The 27,530-nt window shown below is 35.1% G+C and overlaps 2 pseudogenes; one reads left to right on the top strand and one right to left on the bottom strand.

The window, feature by feature from the left end:
• The first annotated feature begins 4,872 nt into the window (after window positions 1-4,872).
• On the top strand, window positions 4,873-6,338 carry LOC142975050 (polyglutamylase complex subunit TTLL1 pseudogene; annotated as a pseudogene).
• On the bottom strand, window positions 6,338-7,778 carry LOC142975051 (polyglutamylase complex subunit TTLL1 pseudogene; annotated as a pseudogene).
• Window positions 7,779-27,530: the final 19,752 nt, after the last annotated feature.

Here is a 27,530-nt window from a genome sequence, read left to right as displayed (position 1 = left end):
TTCATAATTCTGTACTTACCTTTATTTTTAATCATGTTTCTAGGTATGAAAATTATCTGGGTGCGAGGCCCATATAGTCATGCTTATCGTAAACTTTCGAAACCACAATGTAAGCAGAGAGTACTCAGTAGAATATTGTTAGTTAATTGCTGTTTATTCGGTATCTGCAGTCTTGCATGATAGATGGACCTTATCTATCGTAGTTCAAAAAATGTTGTAGCTTCTTTTATTTAACAACTTATGGCGATATAGCTACATACTGTTTTAATATAATAATATTTTTATTGTGATTAAAATGACGATTTATTCTTTAAGAGATTGTAAATTCATGTGCACAAGTCATGGCCAAGGGGTTCAATTCACGCATTTCTTAAATTAAAAAAAAAACACCACTTACAATAAATTTTGTTTTTGGGACTTTGGCTTGCACTCTTTATTTTTTAAGGTACCCGTTACTCTATTGAAACAATTAATTGAAACTTAATATGAGCAGCACGGGTATCCATTGTTAAATTCTCCTGCAAAAATAGATTAAAGAATTATTTGCACTCTGACTCGCAAAAAGTCTGCAAAATATGTATAAGATATATACACTGTGCACTAAACTGCATGCAGAATTTGCAATACGAAAATAGTTTTTAGTCTGAGGCAACGGCTAGGCTTTAATCGCCGTGCTGCGAGCAAATTGACAAAGTTTATAATGTCGGACATAAAATGCACCCACATATTAGAGGCAACTATCCGCGGCTGTAGAAGTATTTGTAGCCATTACGAGGGATTGGGTTTGTTCTTTATTATACTCATAGCAACAATGTGTTGCTATAACTTTCAGGTTAAACGTTTTAACAAAGAATGTATAGTGGGTACGGTATTGATGGTAAGTAATTATAATTTTAATTCATTATATTTTTTTTACAGACGAAAATAAAAGCAATCTTCAATAATTCCGGTACATTAAAATTTTAATTTGTTTTGCGCGGAATTATATAAACAGATTATTTTATTTATTTATTTCTTTTATATTTATTTATTTATTTTGATAGATATAGAAATGCTCATATAACAGGTTTTTCGAGACCAATTGTTTCGGAAAATCATAAAAAAAATCGGTAATTCTTCACTTTAGGAGCATTACTACAGGCGGAACTCAAACAAAACATCGATAATATCAAAACAAAAGCTTTTACCAACAATAAAACCAATAACATTATCCAATCGACCAATAAAAATAACCGCAAACAGTATTTGTGGGGTGTTAATTATTGTGGTGCTATCTATTTCCACGGGGAGTGCGTATAAACACAGCGAACGATATTTTAATAGAGCCGAGTCGATTACACGGCCGCAGTACGGTAATTGGGATCAGACATCGATGTTTGTCCAATAATGAACGTCGTTCGTGTGTTATCGAGTATTTGCATAACGTGCTCTGATTTTGTTTGAGGATATGTCTTTGAAGGAAATGTCCTTGATGATAAACTGATAAACCAAATTGGTTCGTAGAATTCCCATTTGTATTTGATGGTTTTGATTTCAATAGTTGATAATTAAGTCCCATGTCGTACATACAATAAACATAAATTAATATTCATAACAAGAATAAACTCACGCCTTTTCTTATAGGGGTAAGCAGGAACTAAAGAACGCCAGTTAGTACAATCCTTACAAATTTTCCTTGCCTTCTTGTCTTACAGTACTGCCGGTTACGAGTACTACGCACATGTCCTCTTTGCAAGACTTCGCCGATATGATGTGTGTACGTGTTTTTAAGCTTCCAGTTTTATACTATAGGCATTCGATAAATAATTTTAAACTTGAATAAACTCACATCGTGTTGGAAAATCAACTGTTCTGTGGTTTGTAGTTTTAATTTCCATTACCACACAGAGAATGGAGTAAAATAAAACAAAGAAATGAAAACTGAGCGTGAAACATCCAACCAATGAATAAACAGAAAACGTGTATTGTGAATAACGGTAAAAAAACGTTTCTAAACCCTCAACTGTTATTCCGTCTACCGCTTATTAAAAAAACATCCCGATCGTACTGTATACATGCGTGAAAAGTGCTGACAGGCGAATAAAACAACACTCCATTTGCTGGTCCGCAATCACGAGGGCTCTCACTGTTCCACGATCCATTAGACACTGCCCCAATTTGCGGATTTTACTGCCTGCCTTAGAAAAGAGATGGAAATTTATTTATTATTTCGCTGAGGTCAAGGATTTGAGAATACACCACGACTTTTCATAGTCCCCGTAATGAATGGGCTTACCTGCGAACGAATACTGAATTCACGGTTTTTATTTAAGTCTGCGGCCACCGTCGTACGTCATTTTAATAAGGTAGGATTATTTTTGTTCTATTTTTCAACAATTTTCATTACTGGATTTAGAAATATTTATTTTAGTTCTAAATTAATACTGCGTTGAATTTATTTTTCGCCGAAAAACGATTCTGTTATAGTGGTTCTGCCATCCTCTTATAACACATTTTTATTAGTGAACGTTACTTTATGTAAAAAAAGTAAAATCGAGAGCGAAGAATATTTTTCTTTTAGATATTTTTCATTTTAATATTTCTATTCGTAATCACGCAAAAATTCGATCAGACTGAGAGTAATCTCAATTTACATGATCAAAAATATGAATCTTGTACTGATTGTATAAACTTAAAAATACTTCAAGATTTTTAGAGTTGCTTAAAGCTGTTGTAAAATAAAATAAATATATTTAATAATAATAATTTTAACCCATTAATGTCCAACTACAGAACACGGGCCTACTAACGTAATGAGGGCTTAAGCCTTTAGTCCACTACCAAAATAAATATTAGGTCAGGAAAAAAGTCTTCGCATTATAGTATGTATTAACTTTTAATAAAATCTCTTTGACTTCAAGACTCACAAATGAGTATACGGTTCATTAGGTTTCTTTCAGTGAGCACGTGAGGTATCCAAATATCGAGCTTTTTCTGTAGAGAAAGGATTTTATTACAAGTTCATACAAACTATAATGCGAAAAGACTTTTTCCCGACCTAATATATTCCATTTTATTTATGTACACGCGTATGTGTTACAATTTTAATACACACGCCGCCAACCATAACCCTATACGGTTTTATGTTTCCCAGTAGTTCTATAAAAAACAGAATAAGAAATTCGTTGAACATTTACATAAGGAAGATTTACAGGTTGCCTTTGCCTTCGTTACGCAACTGTCAAGCTTCTGATGGTGATCTTTTGATAACGTTCATGTGACACGGGACTGTGAGACCAAGAGATAAGTTGTGCTGTAAAAGGGCTATTTATTTTATGGATAACGCCTTTTAATGGTCAATGTTTACTTAGCATAATTTGAAGAAAGATGTTTTTGAAGTGAAATGAAATAAAATCTGTCAATTGTACACCAATATATAATATACATATGTATCAAATAAAATAAAAAAGAATCTCAAATAAAAACAAGAAAATAATAAAAGTACAATTTGCAGCTTTTTCACACAATAGCAATGTCTTTCGGGCAACCAATCCATTGCATAGTTATTGCTGAATCGGTAATAATTATATTCTGTATTATTCTGTGTGAATATATAAAATATCGATATAAAAGATATTTTTTGTCCTATACACAAAAAAATTATGATATTTAGATTCTCTATTTTATTACTGGACGTCAAATAAAACGGTCTTAATTGCTATTAAGTTTTGATAGCATTGATATAATATTATGTTTGTAAGCATTTCAAAGTAAACGTAATTAGGACCGTGAAAATAAAACGACTAAAAGCAAATTCATCCTCAATCGGTTGGTCCCAAAGGTTTATCTTCAGGTACTCTCACCTTGACCTAAAGAAACGCTTATAAAAACGAAAACCTAATTAGGGACGGTCCTGGATTTACAATTTTACATAGAAAACCAATTCTGAAACCAATTGGGAGTTTTGTTAACTAAGGCTCATTAAGGTAGCAAAAAACGGCACGATTTGATTCTTAAAATAGAATCTGTTGAATGAAAATACGGAGTTTTATCATTCATAAGACTATTGTTCATTTGAAACGGATATCTTTAGAATACCTCCTACAACTGTCTGGATAGACAATCTGTGAAAATACTCTAAATATACTTTGGAAACAGAGATAAAAAGCTTGTGTGAGCCATATAACGGAGGATATCCAATATCTAGGAATATTTCTACGAAGCTATCACAGTCGAACATGTCAGAACAAGATAAAATACACAACAAGTTATTGACGTTTTGTTTATCTCAGATTTTCGCAGAAAAAATACGTATAACTAGTTTCATATACCTGCCGTCAGTTTTGGTTCAGATAACGTATAAATAATAAATCATGTGTATAAAACATGTAACAGCTCAGGTTCAGTTTCAGTTTACCTCTAACATAAATAATTCCACCATATCCCGCTTTCCTTGTATGTTATTCTCATATCTACGATATGAAAAGGTACATGATCGTGAAGTTTAGAGAATATGATACAAACAAACAAAAGACAAGAAAATATTGAACGAGATTTCCTCAGGGGATTGAAGTCGCCTCCACTAAAATTGGATGGTAAACTGAAGACACAATGGGTTTCATTCTTTTTACCTCGCCGCCGCCTCGGGAGCGCGCTGTTCGAATATTCCACTCTCATCGCATGTCCATCAATCAATATTCATATTTTTAATTTACTGCTGAAAGCAAAGGCCATGTTCATTTCGCCATCATTGTTATCAAGATTGTAACAAGAAACTTACCAAATTACTTCCTAAAATATTTTCGCTGTATAGTGATTCATACTTTTTCAATAATAAAAGCGAAAACTGCTAATAAACCAGAGAAATAAATCGTAAATTTGAATGATGTAAAAAATAAAATTGTCAGTGAAATATCAAAATCATTTCTTACTTTAGTTGTTTTGAGTTTTATTATAAACTTATTTTTTGTTTATATTTTTATAATTATTTCTTGTGTGTTATGTTAAATTAAAATAATACAATATGACTCAGGAGCCGAAAAAAGTTTCGCCTGCCGTTTACGGTAAAGTAACCCCACCGGTCGTAGAAAAAGGTAAAGTGACTTATTGTACCGACTTAGAGAAGTCCGTGATAATGAGCAACTTCGAGCGTCGCGGTTGGACCCAAGTGGGCCCTGAAGACGAGTGGAATTTTTACTGGTCCTTCACGCAAAATTGCCGAACTATTTTCAGTATCGAAAGTGGCTACCGAATGAATGACAACCAAATGATAAATCACTTTCCAAACCATTACGAACTGTCTCGCAAAGATTTATTGGTGAAAAATATAAAAAGATACAGAAAGGAGCTCGAAAGGGAAGGCAGTCCCCTAGCGGAGAAGGCAGATGTGGTTTTACCAAGCGGACAGGTTATTACACGCTACATACATTTAGATTTTATACCTGTGACGTACGTACTGCCCGCCGATTACAACATGTTTGTAGAGGAATACAGGAAGTCGCCACAGAGCACGTGGATTATGAAACCGTGTGGGAAATCACAGGGGGCAGGAATATTTCTAATTAACAAACTATCAAAGCTTAAAAAGTGGTCTCGTGAAGCGAAAACAACTTTACACCCACAACTGAGTAAAGAAAGCTACGTAATATCACGTTACATCGACAACCCACTCTTAATTGGTGGAAAGAAATTTGATCTGCGACTGTACGTATTAGTGACGTCATTTCGCCCACTGAAAGCTTATTTATTCCAACATGGTTTCTGTAGATTCTGTACAGTGAAATACGACACGAGTGTTACTGAGCTGGACAACATGTACGTGCACTTGACTAATGTTAGCGTTCAGAAACACGGCGGAGATTACAATAGCCTGCACGGAGGGAAAATGAGCATTCAGAATTTCCGACTGTACTTGGAAGGTACTAGAGGGCGCTCAGTTACCGATAGACTGTTTGCAGAGATGCAGTGGCTTATTGTTCACTCGTTAAAGGCTGTTGCTCCGGTGATGGCCAATGACCGCCATTGCTTTGAATGTTATGGATACGACATTATAATTGACAACAACCTAAAGCCTTGGTTAGTTGAAGTAAATGCATCACCCTCACTACAGTCGACGACTCATAATGATAGAATATTGAAATTCAAGCTCATCGATAACATAATATCAGTTGTGGTACCACCTGATGGGATCCCTGATGCCCGGTGGAATAAGATTCCCAACACAGCTGCATTGGGGGATTTTGAACTCTTAATTGATGAAGAACTAATTGAAAGAGAGGACGCGAATTCACGATACAATAAGTTTCATCGCAACAAATCATAATTTAAAGACCTTCATGTTTTTGTAAAAATAAAGACTAAAATGCAAACATACTGTTTTATTCACTGAGAGATATACAGTTGTAAAGGTTCAGGTAGTTCTGCGATTACATTTGCCGTCACGTTGCGAAGCCTCTTGATCCCCTTTGTTCATAGAATCTTCGTCGATGAGTATTTGAAAATCCCCTAAAGCCTCAGCGGTTGGCGTTTTGTTCCAGCGTACGTCCGGAACACCGTCTGGGGGCAAAACTACTGATAAAAGATTATCCACGAGCTTGTACTTGAGAATCCTGTCGTTAGCTGTCGTCGCAGTCATGGAAGGGGAGGCGTTCACCTCTATAAGCCAAGGCTTTAAGTTATCGTCGATGATTATATCGTAGCCGTAACATTCGAAACAGTGGCGATCACTCGACATTACAAGCGCGACTGCCTTTAATGAATGCACTATTAACCATTGTATGTTTTCAAACAGTCGCTCTGTCACTTCGTGACCCCGGGTCCCTTGCAAATAGAGTTTTAAATTATGTATACCCAGTTTCCCTCCGTGGTGACCATTGTAATCGCGGCCGTGTTTTTGTACGCTCACGTTTGTAAGATGCACATACATGTTGTCGAGCTCCGTGACGCTCGTGTCGTATTTCATTGTGCAAAATCTACAAAATCCGTTGCGAAACATGTAAGCTTTTAAAGGGCGAAATGATGTAACCAGGACGTAAATCCTTAAATCGAATTTCTTCCCCCCGATAAGAAGCGGATTATCTATATATCGAGATATGACATAAGTATCTCTGCTTGTGAGATGATGTTGCAAATATCTTTTAGACTCTCGAGACCACTTCTTGAGTTTCGACAGTTTGTTTACGATGAAAATGCCGGCGCCTTGGGATTTCGCGCACGGCTTCAAAATCCAGGTCGATTGTGGAAATTTTCGGAATTCTTCGACAAACATGTTATAGTCTGATGGTAAGACGTAAGTTGTCGGTATGAAATCTAAATATAAATAGCGAGTGATGACTTGGCCACTCGGGAGTTTCACTTCAGTTTTCTCCGCGAGGGGATTGCAGTCTTTTTCCAATTCTTTCCTGTATCTCTTTATATTTTTGAAGAGTAAATCTTTACGAACAAGTTCATAGTGTGTGGCGAAATGATTGATAAGTTGATGATCGTTGAGTCTCCATCCATTGTCAAGATTTAATAAGTTTCGACTATTTTGAGTGTTCGCCCAGTATATGTGCCAGTCTTCGTTTGGTTGTGCTTGCCTCCAGCCTCGAGCTTTAAAATTGCTAGTAACAATAGATTTATCGAAGTCGGTGCAATACTTTAAATTATTTTTGTCTGGCGCGTTGTTTGCTGAGCGACCGTAGATAGCAGTTAATTTTTTTGCATACATGATAATGATTTTATATTTGAAGTTTACCTGTATTTAGATAAAGGGAAATTAATGTAGCTGCTGAATAAATCGTGACCAACCAAATTATTAAAATGACGTGAGTTTTGTTGACATTGTGATGTCATTACAACGAGCAAAGAGGAACGATAAGTACGGAACATTGAGGTTGTTTGCTTCAAATAATTAGTTGTGGAATGATAAATAAAAACTATTTTATTGAGAAATTACATTATAAAAGTAAAATCTAAAACAAACATTATCTTCTATGATCTCTTCAATTTTGAAGAGCTAATGACTAGATCGATAAGTAAGTGTTGGAGCAACATTTTGTCGAAATACACGTTCAACAAGGCTTATCTCCTCTGAGAAGCTTATAACAACCTCGAGCAAGCTGCTTATCTACATACACGAGTTTGCGAGCAGCGGATTTCCGAAACTAAGCATCTTTCGATAGTTCACTCATCCATCAACGACGTAAGAACAAATTACCTTTGTTATATACTTGAAACTATTCAGTACATTTTTTGTTTTATTAAATACATACATTTACATACATACAATACTATTACACTTGTTATACCCAAAAGCATGAGTTGAGGAGTAAATACACCAAGGTTTCATCCATAGACAGTTTTAGCCTCATGTAATAGAGGACGAGCCTATGCCATGTACCGGATTCACAGTACCAAACATCGGGCAAATAGTAAGAAATATTTTAATATGAGCTTCCCTTTGCCCGACCTGGGAATCGAACTCGAAACCTCATCAGCTATCGCGATCGGCATCAGTAGCTGCACTACCGATCGCGCCGTCTAAAAACATATAAACCTATTTTTTTACTTTATCTCGAGTACCTATGTTGGAAAATACACTGGGTTGGTTACAGCATTTTACGCTGGTGAAGAGCGAACCAATAACATTATTTACTCAAATAAACATTCGACAGGATGGAATAAAGCCAAAGTTATAAGGTATGTTTCTGGATATTGTCTTGACCTGTTCATGTTTTGGAGTAAAGCAAAAATAATTTTGTCGGAGTATAGGTACTTTTATCAATTCACAATACACATACACAGCAAAGTGAAGATAACTCGTCTTGCATAGCGTTGCCTATCTCAAAATCGATATGATAAGCCCTTAATAGTGCCATAATACTTGGCTGTGTTTCCAGTCGGCATGTTGTTTCATTTACTCATGTGATATTACATAATCATGACAAATTATATAATTTAGAGTAACCTATAGCGCGATTATGTAAAGTCGGTACTATCGAGTTTGACGTTTGATATGTATCGCAAATTAGTTTTTAGGACACTCGCTAGAACTGTTGGTCAGATTTTCATAAAATTTCCCCATCATGCCAGTTGTCGATAGTCAATAGTGGAAAATCAATGTAATCAAACAAGTAGTCCCGACCACAAATCGCATCGACTAATCGAATAGCCGATATAACTGGATAATCGCTTTCACATAATAAACTCACAAAATGACCGACACACGTAACGTCTATATAAACGGTACTTGAGTTTTGCGCACATAAATTCATTTATTATTAAACATTATGGGCACTTATCTCGCACTCCCACTAATTCACCTCGATAGGGTGCGTTCGGCCGGTATTAGCAACTCAATGTACGCACGTGTATGAATAATTCAATCAGTTAAGGTGGCACGAAATTGTTGTGATATTTCTTCCAAGAGATTTTCGTCGAGTCGTTTCTAGGTATATTGAGTTCGCAGCTGTGATTTTTCAAGCTTTAGGTGTAGCTCTACGTATTTTTATTGTTAGAATAAAAATTGCTAGGTACTGCTTTGTGGATTAATTTTATGATTTTCAATCAAATAAGATTATTGCAATATTTTACAATCCCATTCTAAGAAGAAAATCTAAGCATTTCGTCTAATTTTTTTTTATTTAAAATATTCTTCCAAAAAAATTACGCTTTATAGAAAAAACATACTTGAAACAATTAGTTGGTATTATATTAAGGAGTATCGTTTTGCAGTGCATTACTTAACTATTATGCTGAGCCCCAATACACTAGACAGACGCCGTAATCCGAACACGACATGATTATAAGACGTTTACACACCTGCGTCTCATCAGTGTGGTACAAGCATAATGTTATTGCAAGTAAACCAATACGTTTGCCTAGTCCTCCCGACTACGTGTATTGTTATCATTCCATTAGCAAAGGACACTAATATTAGGGGGTAACACTATATAGGAGCACGCATACACTCTCACATCAAAGCTGAAATGATGTCTTGGAGAGATACAGTTGAATTCAGAGATGTTATATGCGATTTTGTAATTAGTTATTGATTGCCGTTTGTTTATGCGTCTATAATGAGTAATTAGTTTATATTTTCCATTAGAATGCTCTTTAAATGTTTAAATTTAAGTGTCTCTACCGCGTCTCTTCGTAATACAAGGGTTGCTACTCGTTAGTTTGTCAAATAGTGTCACTTTAAAAAAACTATATTTTTTTAAATGAGGCCTGCTATACTTTCGTTGTTGGAACTTAATTGTTATTGTTAAACAATCTATTACGATTGATTCTTTTTGCAGCATTTCTATGTCAAGCCAATTCGAACAACAGATATTTTCCACTAACATATAAGAACGAAAGTAGTATAACTACATAACAGATGTCCTTAATTTAGGACATCATAATGTAATGGACACTTACCTAAGAATATGGTATGAATAGGCCCATTACTACTTGTACGTAAAAGCAAGTTAAAGGTCAGACGAGAAGACGGTACAAGCATTCATCTTTTATTATAGTTATGTCCTTTTATGATAACTACAATGGGTTCGCCGTCAATGAGTAAAGGTTATATCAGTCCCCTTTATACGCAGGTGCTTAAGTTATAGATACCTGCTTATAAAGCTGTCTGTACTGAAAATATTAGGTAGTTTTAGGTGTTGTGTTGGAAGTGAATAGTTATTTTTTGAGGAAAAAATGTTTTCTTGAAGTTATAACAACGAAGAGTGATCTTTTAACAATGAATTATTTAGGTCTAGCTTATTTCCAATAATAAGAGGTGAGACGGAAGTAAAATTTACTTAATTTATTTTATACTTTTTGTAAATAGAAAGCATATGGATAGTATATGTGTTATACAACGTAACGATGTTAAAGTCCAAAGATGTTTTAGAACGCAATACACACTGAACACTGTCACTGTTAACAATAATAATACAACTAGTCTCATTACATAGATAGTTTACTCTACTTTCATATTTTGTTTACACATAAAAATCACATGAATTGCCGACGCTTATATCAGGACTAGCTGACCCGCGCAACTTCGCTTGCGTCGCATAAGAGAGAATGAGTCGTAATTTTTCCCGTTTTTGTAACATTTCTTACTGTTACTCTGCTCCTGTTGGTCGTAGCGTGATGATATATAACCTATAGCCTTCCTCAATAAATGGACTATCTAAGACTGAAAGAATTCTCAAATCGGACCAGTCGTTCCTGAGATTAAATGTGAGAGATGTTTGTTCAAACAAACAAACAAACAGACTCTTCAGCTTTATAATATTAGTATAGATTTTATAATATAGTTCTTAGAATTCATACAAAAGTTGAATATCAGCTATTGACTACACTCCACTAAAGTTTCTAAGCATCATACTTAAGAAAACATTAAATAAATTCCGTTAAATTTCAACATACATGTAGAGCAAGTAAATAGAATCACTAATACAATGTAGGTGTTTGTTAGAATTTATGGCCTTCTCGGAAGCGGGAACACGGTCCCACTATTCTTTAAAGTACACCCTGTAAGAGGTAGCTAGTAAATGTAATGGAATGCTAACATTATTACTAAAACGTTTATTAAAAGCCTAAGTAGTTTCTTAGGAATTGATACTTAGTTTTAAGTTGTTGAGATACTGGCAATATCATTAATTGGTAAGTGTTTTTACGTTAATAACAGTCTACCTACAAAAGGAATGAACACACCTGTGTTTTAAGTACTAAAGTTCTCTCTTGGTCACTTAGTTCATAGAAACCTACAATTATACTAAGCGAAATATAATAGGTACCTCAATTACTAATATTTAGGGCATCAAGCATTCAAACGAAATAATTATACGAACAAAACTTTAACTCAAAACATTTCATCAATTACCTACGTTCAGAAAGGTGCGTCATGACATCTAAGGTTTCATGTTTCCACAATCGTCCCGTGTCGACCTCGTTAAAGTAGAATTTATTATGAACCACCTTTTGCCTACGAGTCACCGCAAAACCCTTGCCTACGTCAACAAAGCCTTCGTAATCTTATAAAAACTGATACAATAATGCGTACAAGCATCATAATACCACTTGTTTACATTTACATGGAGTAAACACAAAAGAACAATAAGGGTACAAGTGGAAACTTGTGAAATATTGTGAGAATGATAAATGAAGCCGTTTCGACATTATTAGGCGAAAGTCGTCTACCATAATATGTTATATGCTTGACGGTTACAAACCTTTCTCAAAGAGTGATGTGGAGTTTTAAGGGTGTGATCCATTGTCGAATACTGCCGCGCGCTTATTGGCTCTCCAGTGGAGCTTACGATTTATGAGCACGGGCAGGCTCATCAAGTTTGAAGCAATACTGTTGGGGAGAAAAACGTCTGAAATAATGACTGCCTACCACTCTGCTTGAATGCACAATGGGAAAATTATCATAAATGCCTGCTAACGTGTTTTCTGAGCTGGCGTCTTTCGAATGACGGTGAAAGGTTCAAGCAGATGCTACAAAACTTTACAATATCATACATTATGACAAGTTTTTAGTTATGATATAAGTTTAGGTACTTTATTTGTCTGTCTGACGGTCTCCACATATCTAGGTGTAAATTTCGTAAATACAACGACATTGAGCGACAAAGACCGGAGACCAGTCATCATGCTTATAAAAAATAAATGCAATATGCAAAACAGATATTCTGCTTACAAATTACAGTAATTTTGTTTGTAACATGACTATTTTTCCCGTATCAAACTTTGTTCGAGCAAAGAACAGGAACATTATTTGGTATAGTTTCATCTTTTTCGTATGCAATCCATCTCGGTTATGTAGCAAGTTGTAAAAGTTCAAAAGTGATGGATTGCTACCTAACTGGAGATAACGAAGTGACGTGGTGTCATTAATTTTAGGTAATTGTGATTTATGTTCCTGTGGTGTTGGGAACGTTATGTTTCCGGAAACTTTGAGTTTCTTTGAGATATTGTGTTTTGATCTATTGTAAGGTAACGAAAGTAACAATGGGATTAGAAGGTGTACTAAACTGGGAATTAGGTTAAGTATTTATTACCTTCGATAGATATAGCTGACACTCTTGGTTTTTATGAAGTTTTGAATCTAATTTTTTCATGTTTTATTTGTTATTTTTATACAAATATTTACATGTATAACTTAGCAATACTAACTTTTATATGAGGGTCAAAGCTTATTTGACGCTTCATTTGCTGCTAGATTCGGACAAAGAAAGCTTTCTTAAACATACTTGGTGGAAATATATTATGTTACGATGTACATGATTCGCCATTTAACCATTTTGTAAATAGATGCGTAAGAAATTAATTATAACCATGACAAACTAAGTAACAAATGCAAGATCTCAACAAAAAGACGATTCATAAAACTCGGAACATTAAATACAAAAGACAAAATAAGTTCACATTACGTCGTATCAGCTCTATGATTAATTACTGCGACCTACAGCGAGAACACTTAATTTTGTTCACAAAGTGACAGATGAATGTAAAATATGGTTCAATTTCCGTACTTCGTTCCGTGTCTTGAAGCCTTGATAGTGCGAAATATGAAAGGCGTATAATAAAACTGCAGTTATAAAACTAGTTTCTTGGCAATCGCGTCATTTATTTCGAAATAGTTCACTTGCTTTTAAATGCAAGTGAATTTTAATGTTTATTATGGGGGTAGATTTAAATATCAGTGTGTTTGATATAATTTCTTTATATTAATTTGGAATCCAAATACAATCAGTTTTTGTGCATAAAACAGGCCAAATAGTTGGTACATGAATTAAAATACTTGTGCGCTTAATTATTTTTTTTTTATTTTTTGGTTTATAGACTTAACTATGACTTTTAAAATAATTTCTCGAGTCATTAAAACTTAGGTACATAAAAGTTACGAGTATCTTGTTTTATAGTTCTTTAATTCAAAATAATGGGTCAGCTGCACTTCTAACGGTAAAGTTCTCCTCTACACATTTACGAGGTGACACCTGTAGCCAGAATCTACAGTCTCCAGCGGAAAACACCAAACAATTACGTTCCGACTCGAAGCGAACACTAAATTGTCTAGGAACCCAACGAATTTAATCAAAAGTAAAAAACAAAGGGACGAAAAAGAAAAAAATAGTAACAAATGTACGTACATTTGTAGGAAATGTTATTCTTTATTACGTCACATATATTTCTTGAAGTGCTGGAAAAAGGTAGACATCTCCACTTTTTTTAAGTTGTAGCATTGTGGATTGAGCAGAACCAATATTTATGACCGGCTGTTATTTACATACAAGGTCTTTACATGTACTCATAAAAGATGAACAATTTGTCAAAACTTTGTGCAGATATGAATGCTCTTTGCTTTCCAGTTTGAATGAAAAAGCTGCAACAACTTGAAGTTTTCATGTATGTTTTTAAAAGGAAATTTAAAAAAAAGGTCATATAAATTCACTTACTGGCTGTAAGCTCTAAATAAATATTACCTTTTAAATTACACAGTTCACTGTTTGTTCGTATCGAGTGGCGGGCAGATCGTTTATCGAAAGAAAAATGGAGCGTCGACGTGGTTTACTTCTTATTTCAATTGAAGTTATTCTCAGGCTACATTTCAAGCTGCACTATTCAGCTAGAATTTATAGCGGGAAGTTATTCCAGCCGCAGTGCTTTTGTCGAGTTAGCTATTCATGCTGTCGCGAATGGTTCCCGCGAAAATATTAACAAATTTATAAGTTGTGGAATGGTTTGTTTATTTTTATACTTCAACATTTTAGTTGTGTTGCCAAGTTCTATGATTGCATTAGAAGTATTATTCTTCACCGCTGATTTTGTTGCACAGTTGTAGAATCTAATTTGTTTTTAAAATATTTATAGGAATCTCTATTTTGTGCTATTGCGTTGAACAAGAAATACATTTGTATGGTTCAAAGAGCTGAATTATTCAACGAAATACGTTGAAAATATGTTAGGTAGTAACAGGGTTAATTTATAAAAGCCAGATTCATTTTGTCACATGTTTCTGAGTAACAAGGTGGCATGTAAACTGGCTTAGCTTCCACGAACAGGTGTATTTTGAAAAATGTATGTTATGATAAGCACTGGCCAACATCGGCCAACATTATTTGCTTATGCTGGCTATGTTGGTGATGAGGTTGGGCCAACCTGCCAATTTACATTAGATCCGTGTTTGTTTTATTAATAATCGTTATTGTTTATAATGAATTAGATATGGTCAAATGTTGTGTACAATATTCATATTGGAATATTTGTTTAGGAAGTCATTTAATGTTATTTGACGAGTATGTTGAAAACAAACCAATGCTTTTCTATTTATTTTAGTCAAATATTGTCATTTCATATAAAATAAGGTATGGCATTTTTTTAATTCTACTGGTAAATTAGATAATATTCACAATATAATACCTGATAATATGTCTTCCTGCTTACATTGATATATGAAATCGATCAATTGATAACATAATCGTAAATTTTGGAAAGCATGGCTCTATAGCAACGCCAGCAATGAAACGATGGTTGGTTATAATTCCCGCATTGGAAAGTGTTATTGGAATTTTGCAACACAACCGATAGCTGACAATAGACTCGTCCCAATTCAAACTAGGAAACTAGTGGAATTTCAGAGTGATACAGTTCTGCATAATCTTTGTGGTGAACCTTGCCTATGATTTGTTTTCAATACAGAGAATATGCCATCAAAAACATCCTGTAAAAAGCCCCAAGTCTCGCAGCTTTGTCTCTGTGACGTAAAAAAGTTGTGAGATCAATGTAATACCAAGTCGATTAATCTATTTAGTCTCTTTAAAGGACCTTCTATCTTAAGTTATTACATAAGTTATTATCATGCCAATATTAAAAATATTTTACGTTTAAAACAATTTCTTTCAACTTCAAAGCTTATCACTTATATTGAAATTGCAAAATTTTGGCAGTGGACATTTTAGTAGAAATGCTATTTAAATTGATAGCTTACTAATTCATGTTGAAAGCAACACATAGGGCGACAGCGACACAGGTTGTAGAGTTCCGTAACCAAAGGGAAAACTCTATCTCGAGAACGAGAACTCGAGACTCTATTACTAAGACTTCGCTGTCTGTCTGTCTCTAGGCTGTATCTCATGAACCGGGATAGTAAGACAGTTGGCATTTTCAAAATGTTATAATAATTAACACAACAGGCAAAAAAAAAATACAAAAAACGAGATTATTTGCTGTTTTTATAAATAATGGTACAGTACCCCTTCGTGCGCGAGTCAAATCGCACTTGGTCGAGTTATATTTTTTAACGACTAGGCTGTATTTAAATAACTGTTTCTAGGAATTCCGATTTACCTGAAATGTAAAACTTTTACGTTTCAATCGGCTTTAATCGAGCCCGAACTATCGAAAACATAACCTTTTAAAATATTTTTATAACCTTGTATTTTTCATGCAAATTATTGAGTTAAATATTTTGAGCGCTACCTACGCGACTGACCAGTAAAATGTAATATTATTTTATATTTTGGTATCAGTAACCTATTAATACACGAAAAGAGTTCACCCGAAATTGTTTTTAAATATATTTTTTTCAGACTGCATGTTTATTATGTTCACCTGCCTGTATATTTAGTTCATAATTTACGTAGTTCGTAATATTTAAATGGACTTTTTTTACTTTTTTACTATTATCTACAATTATTTTCGTGCTTTTAGTTTTAGTTCTTAATATTTTTAAATACAATATATACTTATTTAAAACTAACCTTCTATTAAAAATCTTATAAACTTTGATTGCTGCATAAGATAGGATATGCATCTCTCACAAAATACTAAATAATGTACCTATATGACTAGATAGATAGTATCAGGCAAGAGAAGGCTATGACGATCGTACCAAGTGGTGTTCTTTGCTCTCTGCTTCTATGGGAAAAAGACGTGATTTTGTGTATGTGTGTATTATATTATTATTTATCTAACTTAATCCTCAAAGAGTCTCTTCCATTCATATTCGTTTTGGCATATTTTACTTTTTATCACTTATATTAAAACCAGTACTTATTCCAGTACTTTCTATAATGAAGTCATTCCTAATTTCACTAGTTTGTACCTATGTGTATATCAGAGATTGTATAAATATATTATCACAAACATAAATAACATATAAACACGGTAAACATATCGTTTCCAATACATAAGATAATGATCTTTCGATTTTGGGAAATGCGAAGCACCATCTTCAACGAAATAAGGTAAATTTCAAAGGATTCGCTTAATTGGAAAACGAGAGCTTTTAATAGTAATTAATGGGAATTAATATCGAGTAAAATACATAATTTTTTAGTTCCCATAATAAAATGAAGAAGAAAAAAAATCCGTAATATTTTGTTTCTGTGAATCTATTTTAAGGCTGATTTTGAACTCTCCATATTTTATCTTGGTTAAGTTGTTTAGAGAATATGTACGAAGTAACTGCCTTAAAATGTCGCATTCGTTTATTAAACGATAGTGGAAATATCGTTCGGAATGAAAATAATCACAACATAATTATTACAAAATAAGGTTCCCTTGTTAAAAACAGACACGCAGTCTGTTCGCAAGAAACTCTGAATATACTAAACAAATTTTCGCATACATTTTTATTATTGATTCGACATTGATATTCGATTGATCATCATAATATTTTTTTGTCTTTGACGTTGCATGTTCTTTTTAACAAAACTCTACCTTATTTTAAAGTCCACACGTTCCCGGTTATAAATTCGAATCAAAGCCAGAATCAAAGCAATTATCACTAAGTAGTTTTAAATTGCGTATTGCTTTATTACCCCGATTTCCCAGTATTTAGTCAATCAAAATCTACTCAAATTACTAAATGGAGTATTTGGTTTATTCCCTAGCTTTAAACTGATACTAGATTTGCATTGCACTCTATCATATTGCCATCAAATTAAGGTAATTGAGCTATTAGTTAATTATTGTCCTGTGAGAGTCAAAAGTGACTGTTGTATGGCTATTCGATGGACGTCTGTACATCGTTATTTTAATGTAATTACTTTGTTAGTGTACAATACATTCTAGTTTTTACGAAGTGTTGTGTAAATTTAAGCTACCTATGTTGTTTTTATGTAATATGGCGTGTTTTGTGTTATAACATAGAGGCAGTTAATTATATACCTATAAAGTAACTATAACTGCCTCTGTGGCGTGGTCAGCGTCGTATCCAACTGCTGCTTATGAGGTTTCAGATTCGAATCTCGGGCCGGGCAAAGCACTATTGGTTTTTTCTAATTCATAGATTTTATTGGATTTAATTTAAGTAATTCAGATTATTTTATTTAAAAGCTTTCTCTGGAATACTTCAGATGGTTGGTTTCTAAAATCACTGTGTACCTCAATAAATAGGGTAAATAAAATACACATATCGCTATGTTCCATTTATGACCAACAAGTAAATGTTTGTGATTGAAATTACTAACACAACTGTTTAACGTACCTATTGACTTATTATTTAAATTACGGAACGTTTCAGTAATTTAAAGTAAACAACCGTATTTATTTTATAATGCAAAGCATAATTTAGCAATCACTTTGTCCATAATATGTCGCACAAAGTTTTGAAGATCAACTACAAAATTATTGTGCAATCGAATAAAAGTAAATTCTAGTCAATGCATCTGTGGTTAAGTTTCCAGTGCTACTACTCTATTTATCGAATTTTCTTCATTTGTAAGCTATAAAACATGCACATAAAGACTTATGGCCATATTCCTAAAAATATATGAAAGGCTTATAAAGTGCTTTGTTTCTTTCACTCCTTAGCGAAATGAAAAAGAGAAAACATATTGTAGTAGTGGTTTTACTAAAATGTGTTTACGAATAAGAGGGTTAAGATCTATCTCCGCCATTCTTGGTGAACAGGTTTGGGCTAAATTCACTACTAAATTTTTGAAATTATCACATAATTCGTTTATAACATATTTTATCTTCTTTAACGCAATTTCTATGATTTCTGTGATACAATTCGTAAGATTCCAATGCTTTTAATAATATTGTAATCGATATTTGTTTATACGGTACTTTGATGTGGACCGCTCACGTACGAATGTTAGCCGGCCGATATCGAAACAAGTTCACTGTTGCGTTACATTTTGCGGCGTCCTTGTAACATTATATTTTTATCCACAAATTTCTTTAGGAAAGCATACGATTTTGGTGAAGTGTAGTTTGGTTATAAAACTTTTGATTCGCATAACAAAAATTTAAATCGGGTCTAAAATTTGTAGGCCTTTCCGATCAATATTAATTATGTTTGATGATACGTCTCAAAAAAAACATTGATGATTGAATAATGAGCACTTAAACATATTTCGGAGTCCATGAGTCCATTGTTCTTATATTTTGAATCATCTTAAGAATAAATTCTACAAGTTGAAATCGACAAAATAAGCTATACTTAAGTTTATTGCTAATCTTAAATTTACGCCTAAACAACCCGATTGAAACATCAGACAAGCAAAACGAAAAATCTATATTTCTGTTTGTTACTACGACAAATTTTACCGAATTCATTTCTTGTAGGCCACATAAAATCAGGGGTGCACATGTTTCGAAGCACAAGTTTGGTACAGTGTGTGCGATATTAGTCCGCAATGGTCGCAGTTACCCGCCATAATTGATACCACACCACAAATTTTTACAGTGGCTCGTTATTACCAGCTAACACTGTTTGCGTGGTGAATAAAGATACCTTGTGACATGTTGTGGGTCATATTGCGGATTGAGAATTGTATCAAAATGCAGTGCAATTTTAATGTGTGATAATGTGCATGTGTGTTATTGTTATTTATGTAAAAGGACAATAATAAACATTTTCAGTGCGTATATTGAGTTAAAACATGTAAAGAAAAATGAATTTATAAAATCAAAGGCACGACTTACGTAGTGTTGTTCTTTGTTCTCAACATTTTATAGTGCAAAATGCGTGCTGAAAATTAAAAGGAACTTGGGTATTATCCCACGATCGCGTGTTATCGACTTGTTAACCGCCAATCATAATTAAGTATGTAAAAGTATGACTACCGAATATTGAAAAGTATTGGCTTTCTGAGCCCGTCCATACTTTGTTTATGACGGTTTTGGGTCACAGTATGATAGGAGCGAGCCTATCGACTTTTACCGGGCACTCTTCCAATTGAACGCTATAAATAAGCCTTTATTTATTCTTTGTTAATACTAAGAATAGTGTTAATCTTCAAACAGACGGTAGTAACTTAACTACAATACAGAGCCGATTGTCTACAAGACAAAAGACATTATACTTTTTATACACTCATATTTTTCTTCACACAAAAGTCGGGCTCAGTTTTATCTCGACACATATTAATTTCACCCTTGAGGGACACTTACAAAAGTACGTCTGTAGGTTTCTGAGAAAAAATGGACTACATTACGAAAAATAAGGTGGTGACGCGTGTTCGAGATGATAGTGAAGTCTCCTGCGAGTAATAAACATATACTAGGAAGAGTAGGAAGTTGTTTAGAGAGATATACGTTACCCGGGAGCTCCTGGATAAAGAATTTGGCTTCTAAATATTCATAGAATCTTGTTCGCTATAATCATGTACAATGTGCAATGGACAGCAAGAAATTTGCCGTACAGAGAATTTAGATAGACATGAATAAGCAAATGTTTTTTTTTCGGCGTATATTTGGATCCTGTGTGAGGCTGTGTGACTCTTCACAATAAGATGCTCTCTTCTTGCGGGATCATGTTCTTGATGATCAATGTTCAAGATTTATTTTGTTATCTACAAGAACTCAATTTAGATAAAACAGTAATGTAATTATAAGTTGGCAGCTCATAAGAGTATAATACAATAACTTTATAAATTATCACGTAAGTTTGTAATCTTTGCCGAGTTTTGAAAGTTCAAAGATATTTGGTTACTTTGAAATTTTTAATGAATCAGATTATGTTGCCAATGTATTAAAATCTGTATCGTGAATTTTTTTTTCGCGAACGTTAATGAATTCGAGGAATGTAAGTTTATTTTAACACGTTTATTTATATTTTCATATTTGAAATATTTGATAGGCATATTTACTGGAAAGGGATTCCGCGCTAACCATTTTTGCAAATGTTTTCAGAATAAACTACCTCAGTTTTTACGCACTGCATTAATTAACCAATCACTGTTTGGTACAAAACTAACAATGCAGTAATGAGGATTGGATAAAATAAGTTAGAAGTTCAATGAAAATATCTGTCAAATCAATCTCAAGTATTAGGTCGGGAAAAAGTCTTTTCGCATTATAGTATGTATGAACTTGTAATCAAATCTTTTCTCTGCACAAAAAATCTTTATATTTGGGTACCTCACGAGCTCACTGAAAGAAACCGAATGAACCGTGTACTCATTTGTGACTTTTGAAGCCAAAGAGATTTTATTACAAGTTCATAGGTACTACTAATGCGCAAAGACTTTTTGCCCGACCTAATATTTAGTCTATATTAATTCATCAGAAGCCTAGTCGAACTCGTACAATGTGATCGTTGACGTTTCGAAGGCCATTAATCCAGCTTCAATCAATCTGCTGAAGGCTTGCGTTTTGGAACACAGCCCGTTTGCTCGCACTACTACTTGTCACGTAAGAGCTTTAGTACAGTGGTAGGATTATCACACAAATTCTGCTATTTGCTCATGGAACAAAGATTATATAACAACGAAATAAAATATTGATTGAACGACTGCTAATCTCGAAATTTGTTTTATTTTAAACCGAGCGGGTAGGAAAATGATAATGTTGACTTAGGAATTAAAGGATAGCCACCTTTTTAGTTATTCACATTTGTGTCATTTGATGTCCAGTTTGTAGAGTGTAAACTGCTAGTAACATCAGATACCTGACCGTTGGATTCTTTGGATTGATTTGGCAAGATAGATGGATTAAATAGACATTTCGTTGCAAGTCTATATAAATGCATTTGGATCAGTACAACATGTGTCCAGGGTTTTCCTGGTTCAAAAGAACAGGTTTTTGTACGTCAGATGGCAATCGGTACAATAATAATAAACCCAAATCCGCCAAAATATTGATAGAAAAATGGAAAGTTTGCATACATTAAAGACGGTAACAGATAGGGCGTCGCCGCGAAACGACGCGCAGACACATCGCCCTACATCTGCGAAAAGTATGCAAGGGCTACCGAGTCAAGGACGGGCTCGGCTAAAGACGTTAGTTCCTGTATGCAACCTGAAGGTCCGCTTCGCCACTTTAAATGTAGGATCACTAACTGGAAAGACCAGAGAACTCGCATGCCTTTTTAAACGTAGAAGAGTGGACTTTGCATGTCTCCAAGAAACGAGGTGGACTGGGGCTAAGGCCCGTGACATTGGTGAAGGATATAAGTTGATGTACAATGGCTCCAAAAGTGGTAGGAACGGTGTGGGTATCGTCGTAAATGAGAAGCACCTGAACAATATCTTAGAGATAAACCGCATTAGCGATAGACTCATGGCCCTCAAAGTACAAATCGAAGGTGAAACAGTAAACATCGTCTCTGCTTATGCTCCTCAAGTCAATTGTAGCCAAGAAGACAAAGAGGATTTCTGGTCAACTGTGGAACTTACTCTGCAAAACATTGCCACAAACGAAATTACTATAGTGGGAGGAGACCTTAATGGTCACATCGGGGAAACCAATGAAGCATTTAATAGGATTCACGGTGGACACGCGTTTGGTACGTTAAATGTCCCAGGAAAAACGATACTCCAGACGGCAGCGGCTTTTGATCTGGCCATTGTAAACTCTTTCTTTAAAAAGAAGACTGAACATCTAGTCACATATAAGAGCGGCAATGTCGCCTCCCAAATTGACTATATCCTATTAAACCGAACAAGAATTGGACGCGTCAGAAATTGTAAGGTTATACCGGGGGAATGTGCCACTACCCAACACCGTATAGTCGTAATGGATATGACTTACCAGAAAAAGTCCAAACAGAAATCTGTCCGTGCCCCTGAGCTCATCAAATGGTGGAATTTAAAGGGTGGAAAAGTGGAAGAATTCTGCCAACAACTTGCAGATCTCAAATATAAAGAGAATTTGGATGCAGACAGCAACTGGGACCAATTACTCAAGTCAATATTCACTGCTGCAAATAACATCTTGGGCCGTACTAAAGCAAATAAAAAGATCATCAAGGAAACCTGGTGGTGGTCCGAAACCGTACAAGCTGCTTTACACAGAAAAAAGATTGCCTTCAAGACCTGGCAGACCACTCAAAACATAGAAGACAGGGAAGAATATAAAAGAATTAAGAGGGAGACCAAGAAAATAATTGCTATTGAACGAGCACATTCCCAGCGAGAAACGTATAAGACGCTTGAAAGTAAGAAAGGCCAAAAGCAAATTTACAAACTGGCAAAACAACGCTCTCAGAGTTCAAAGGACCCAATGCAATGTAAGGCAATTAAGGACTCTTCTGGTGAACTTCAATACAGGGACAGAGACATAATTGCTACCTGGCAGGCATATTACGACCAGCTATTAAATACAAGCGCCACCAGTACCCAGCTCCCAGAATTAACACCGAATACTGGACTGGTACCACTTATAGATCCTAATGAGGTCAAGAAGGCACTCCAGAAGATGTCTAATAATAAAGCTGTTGGACCAGATGGTATACCAATCGAGGTGTGGAAATGCCTCGGCGATAAGGGCATTGACATACTTACTAACCTTTTTAACAACATAATGACATCGTCCAAAATGCCCGAGGCATGGAGGCTAAGCACTATTGTACCGATATATAAGGGCAAAGGTAGTAAGTATGAGTGCAGTAACTATCGCGGTATAAAACTGATGAGCCATACGATGAAACTTTTTGAACGCATCATCGATAACAGATTAAGATCCGAATGCTCATTATTTCGAAACCACTACGGTTTTGTACCAGGTTTATCTACCACCGATCCCATGTTTGCTCTCAGTATGATTGCCGAAGAACACCGAGCTAACAACCGACCCCTCTATACTGCGTTTTTGGACATGGAAAAAGCTTTCGATCGGGTACCAAGACAAACGATCTGGTGGAGTCTTAGGAAGAAAAATACCCCGAAAAGTATATCAACATCATAGCTGACATGTACAAAGACGCACGATCACTGGTGAGGACGGTTGTGGGCACTACAAAATCTATCCCGGTCACTGAGGGCGTTCATCAAGGCTCTGTCCTAAGCCCTTTTCTATTTTGTCTGTTGCTGGATTCGCTTACAGAAGATGCACAAGCAAAAGCATCGTGGTCTTTCATCTACGCCGACGATGTAGCCATATGTGTAGAAAGCCGACCACTTTTGCAAGAAGCGCTAATTGCTTGGAAGCAACAACTGCAGGTAGGTGGATTGGTGCTTAGTGTCGGAAAAACCCAGTTCATGGCTTTTAATGACCCCTTGTCGGATGACCAGCCTATCAACATTGATGGTCAACTAATTACTAAATGTAATCAGTACAAATATTTAGGGAACATGATGCATAGTTCTGGAGACCTAGAGCACAACATACAGCACAGGATAGCAGCCGCATGGCTTAAATGGAGGGAAGTTACCGGTATAACCTGCGACAAGAAGATGCCGGTGAAGCTTAAGGGGCTCGTTTATAAAACTATCATAAGACCAGTCCTCACGTATGGCAGTGAGACCTGGGCCATTACCCAGGGGCATGTCCATACCGTCCAAGTCGCAGAAATGAAAATGCTCAGATGGATGTGCGGCGTCACCAGGCTTGATAAGATCCGCAACGAGTATGTGCGATGAAGCCTTGGTGTACGGGATATCGCGGATAAACTGCAAGAAAACAGGATGAGATGGTATGGACATGTAAAAAGGAGACCACCTGATTACGTTGGCAACCAGGTACTGGAGCTGTCCGTCCCCGGAAAAAGACCAAGAGGGAGACCCAAGACCACGTGGACAGAAGTGTTGCGGCGAGACATGAAGGCATGTGAAGTTGAGGAAGACGACGTCAAGGATAGGGCGAAGTGGAGGAAAGGTGTAAGGAAGGCTGACCCCACAACCATATGGGACGAATAGCCAGGAAGAGAGAGAGACATTTGTGTCATTTGCTCCATTTAGTCACTCAGATTATTAATGTTTTAGTCACCACATACCTAAAGGACATGATAAAGCAATATAATTGACAACACGCGTTAAATAAATACATACATAATTAATAAGTAATATTGTGCTGTAAAGTTAACAATTTATAATGTAATCCATAAACAGTTATATTTATTTTTGGGTGCACTAGATTTACTCAATGAGTTATAATTTTATTCAGTCGTTCTTTGACTTTTAGTAGGTCGCAGAGTCATCTGTCGATCTATCTTTGTAGGCATTTAAACTGACCTCAGAATCAATAAGTACGTATATTTTTAGAACTTACACATCAGGCTTCTTCTTGGCACACATTCTAGCGTGGTTTTCTGCAACCCGGACTGTTGGGTATAGAGAATTCAACATTTAGAACGGACTGAAATATAAATTCCATCGTCACCCACCAGAGGCACTGATCGGTTTTCATATGATTGTCAATAATCGATAGTAGTAGAAAATCAACATTCTGCTTTGTGTCTAAATTTCATTTCTTCATAGTAGCTAACTTTAGATTCTATTAAATCTTTTAATTTTTGCAGTACAAACATAATGTTTAACATCGCATTAATACAGCTACATTCTGTGTGTCTAAATATCGCAACAAGCCGAGTCGGAGACGGAGACGTGACGACGACGCCGTCCTTCCGTTCCGTCAGCCGCACTCCTTGCCTGTGTTTATTGTATATACTTTTCGCTCTTTGCTAAATGTAAGGCTACGTTCACACGGAGTCGTGTCTTACTCTGTCGGATTTTTCAGATTAGGTTTTAGGATCTTATTATTGTTATAAGCCTGTGTCATCCCACTGCTGGGTAAAGGCCTCCCCCATTGTTTCCACTGTAGCCTATCTTCGGCACGATCACTATCTATCTCTGTATATCTTTTTCATATTTTAGGATCTTTAAACCGGATATTGGTGTGAACTCTTCCATAGAAATACAATTGCCTCTGACCCGGATCCTGTTAAAAATCAGATCAGACAGAGTAAGACACGACTCCGTGTGAACGCATTATAAGTTGGTGTGCAAAGGGCTTGTTGCTATATTTAATCGATGAGAGAAAAATAGCAAATATTATACAGTGTTATAGTAAATATGACCAGCTTTTCCACGTGCAACACAAACTCATCAATCGTAATACTACGCGCCTGTGTCATGCACCGCTATATAAAATGACACTTTACACATATCCTCTTCACTTTTACCCACAAGCATTGTTTTCTATTTTCAGTCACCACCTACTTCTTACTGTATAGCACAGAGTGATATTTCTACAAAATACAGTACAAAAATTGAGCTGAACTGCAGATTTATAATAATGTAAACATACATATTTTCCTTTTCATCTTTACGGATATGGCAATATCTTTGAGCTGTACACCGCACTCTGAAACATAATATTTGAAGGCATATTTATTTTTCAACTTTGACCCGAGATAAGTTTCATTCGTATAAATAAAAGTAGATTTAGACCAGCTGTTCCTAAGCGTTTGTTCATAATAATCGATGGTTATATTGTTGATTAACGTGCGCTTACCGGGCTCAATAGTGGTAAAATGATTAAAGTGAAAGGTTTTAACCACCAGGCTTCTTTCTCGCTTGAAGAAAATATTATATATAAAATAAACAGCGATCTCACTGCTGTGTATAATAAGATGACCGCGGTATCAGACATAACAGTTTTAAAACGTTTAACGTCGCAAGATTTCTCATTCCCGTGCTGTCTTTTCCGGAGCTATCTTTTAAAGATAAAAACATATTACTGTTTTAAAACAAAATAAGAAGCAGAATTGAAACTGCAGAAACAGGTTTTAACGATTCAGATCATTTCTTCATGAAATAACTTCTTGAAAAGGTATTCTCTAATAAACTTCATCTTTTCAAACAAAAACCGTAAAGCTATTTACCCGCTGAATATTAAAATTTTAAGAATAAACTATTTCATTTAAAACGAAGAAGTTTGGAATTTCTCGCGGCGGCGTCGAAACTGTTTGATTATATTCATATTTTAAACTTTAAACTATTCAGCCATGGTATAATTATGTTCACTCAAACTTGAAGTTACTGAAGGAGATAATATAGTACCTACATTTTATTTATTTATAAAAGAACAAAGATGCTTCGAAGACTTCGACGGCCGTTAGGGTAGACTTGACTAAGAAAATTTTAGAACGGAAAATGTGATGTTATATGGATTACCTAAGAATAGTAGTTTACATTCAAGTAAATTAGGTCACGACGACAGCGTACCAATATTTGTAATTTTACAAAGCGTTTACTAATTTTAACGGTGCGGTTAACGGTCAATTCAATAATTGATAGAAAGTGTTTCTAGTTTGACACATTGTGTTTTAGACGCTCTACGCCCACTGCTCTTTGTATTTACAATTTGAAACTTACTGCTTATTTCAAAAACCTAACACACAA

The sequence above is a fragment of the Anticarsia gemmatalis genome, chromosome 8 (genome assembly GCF_050436995.1).
Source record: "Anticarsia gemmatalis isolate Benzon Research Colony breed Stoneville strain chromosome 8, ilAntGemm2 primary, whole genome shotgun sequence".
NCBI classification, from domain to species: domain Eukaryota; kingdom Metazoa; phylum Arthropoda; class Insecta; order Lepidoptera; family Erebidae; genus Anticarsia; species Anticarsia gemmatalis.
This window is presented reverse-complemented; position numbering and strand designations above follow the sequence as displayed.